The 2,151-nt window shown below is 43.3% G+C and overlaps 1 protein-coding gene across 1 annotated transcript in view; it reads left to right on the top strand.

The window, feature by feature from the left end:
• Positions 1 to 2,151, top strand: part of LOC101664149 (glutamate carboxypeptidase 2) — a 59,509-nt gene that overhangs the window by 56,052 nt on the left and 1,306 nt on the right. The gene's annotated exons all lie outside the window — the stretch shown is intronic.

Below are 2,151 nucleotides of genomic sequence, written 5' to 3'. Positions count from 1 at the left end.
ACCATGTTTCTTAAATAACTATCTTGTCTGATAACACACAATATAAAGAGCAATTATGAAACAGACATTTACATATACCTCTAGAGTCTTATTGAGAATATCCTGTTGGCGTTGGATCACCAACCATAGGTGCAGCTGCAGGAGCAGGATATGCATATGCTGCCTGCTGGGTCATCCCGTTGTGCATATTTGGAATGTTAGCTCCATATTGCTGAGAGCTATCATAACCATTCTGGTAAGTCCCTGTTGGATTACCAGTCCTAAAACTGGTCTGCATACCAGCAGACACAAAATTACTTCCAAACCTCCCATTGTTGTAATTTGCAGCTGTGTAAACACCGTTTGGGGTTTTTGCCCCCAAATCTCTCTTAAGCAGACTAGAGTCACGTCTATCATAGTTTTCCCTGTCTCTAAAGGTATTGAATCCACCCCTTTTACCTTCAGATTATCTGTCCCGTCAGGCATCGTTGGTGCCTCCTCTACCCCTGGAACGACCTGCTGGAAATAAATGGCAAACAGTATTTCCATGACACAAATCATTGTTAAAAAAGAGGAAGTTAGGTAGCTTTGTCACAAGTGTTTTACAATTGCTCGGCTCTATTGATTCGAGACAAACCACATGACCTCCAATAAATAAGCAATGCTATCTCATAGCAAAGGTTGCCCTCTGTCTTCCACCTCTGTCTTCGACCAGCTGAAGCAACTTGGGATTAATTGCTTGATTGGCTTCACGCAGCACAGAGATAAGGTCGCTCACTTGCTTTAGGTTATTGGGTGTAAAGAAGGTGTATGCTGTGCCCGTTTGGATACTGCAAGCAGTTCTTCCAATTCGATGACTATAATCCTCTGAGGAGTTAGGATAGTCAGAGTTGATGACAAATTTCACATCTTCCACATCTGTAAAGTGTTGCAGTGTGACAAAATAGCAATGAACGGAGTTTTGCACACCACCACAGCCAGACCAAAAATAAAAAGTTAGCCAATTGTATTCCCAAGAAGGTATGGACTGCAAAAAATACAGTTAAAATGGTTATCCATTCCCTGTAGGAAGACCACTGAGGTTTGGGGGGAGAAAAAAAGGAAGGAGAGAAAAGCACATGTCATCTTTGTAATTCTCATTAAGGCCAACCAAAAGGAATATCTGTATCCCTAATACATTCCCAAATCAGGAAGACCCCTTACAGATAGATCATCAAGTGACATCTGAATGCTTCTACGCAGTAGGGCCACTTAAAAGTTCACAGCAACCTCTTCCTGTGCTCTTTTTAGGACCTTTCGATTACAGTATATGTGGTCCTTTGCATTTACACACTCAACAGCTCAACATTCTGGCCACACTGCTCGTCTTGCCAAGACTTTACAACCGCAGCTGCAAGAAAAACATACCTGTCCCCCAAAAGTTATTTTGATGCACTGTGTCTCACCTAGGCAAGCGCTTCCAAGAAGCCAGGGCTCCCTTGAGAACGCATCTCTCTCATGAGGACTAAGGGTGTAGGTTGAAGGAGGAACTTTCAAAGCACTGTTTTCCTTTCCCACTGACTACAGGTGGGAAGTGCTCCTGATCTAGAGCTCACGTGCCAGTACTCACCAATCTGTCAAAGGCTCAGTACCTTTTAATTTGCTCTCTCCATTTCAAACTTGAACAAAAATTTCATTGAACACCGAAGTTTGGAAATATTTCTTCGACATTTCAGCAAACTCACTGAAACGCCAAAACCCACAGATCACAGGAAACAGTTTGAGATAAGACTGTACCATGGCAGTCATGCAAAGCCTGGGACAGAGGAAATACCAGGGCAGTGAACTGTGCAGGGGGGGGTGGGGGGGGCCAGCTTCCCTTCCCCCTGGAGAGAATAGTTAAGTGGCAGAGCTGGGGTACTTCCTGCCTTTTGAAGATTACTGGCACACTGCCAGCTTTCCACCTCTCTACTGGGCTGGAAGCAGCCAGCCGATCACTAGTAGAATGACTATTTTTAAGGACTCTGGTGTCATAATGTTTTAAGCATCTGGTTAATAACTGCAGTGTTGGAAGTTCAAAACCACAATCCACTTCATGGGGAAAAGACAAGGCTATTTACCATCTCAGATATTTTATAGAGTTGCTGTGAGACAGAATCTACTTAATGACACTGAGTTTGTTTTACTATGTGT

Source organism: Echinops telfairi, unplaced genomic scaffold, assembly GCF_000313985.2.
Source record: "Echinops telfairi isolate 266 unplaced genomic scaffold, ASM31398v2 ScPeMD7_1713;HRSCAF=2227, whole genome shotgun sequence".
Taxonomy (NCBI): Eukaryota; Metazoa; Chordata; class Mammalia; order Afrosoricida; family Tenrecidae; genus Echinops; species Echinops telfairi.
Note: the sequence above shows the minus strand (reverse complement) of the source record. Positions and strands in the feature narration are given on the sequence as shown.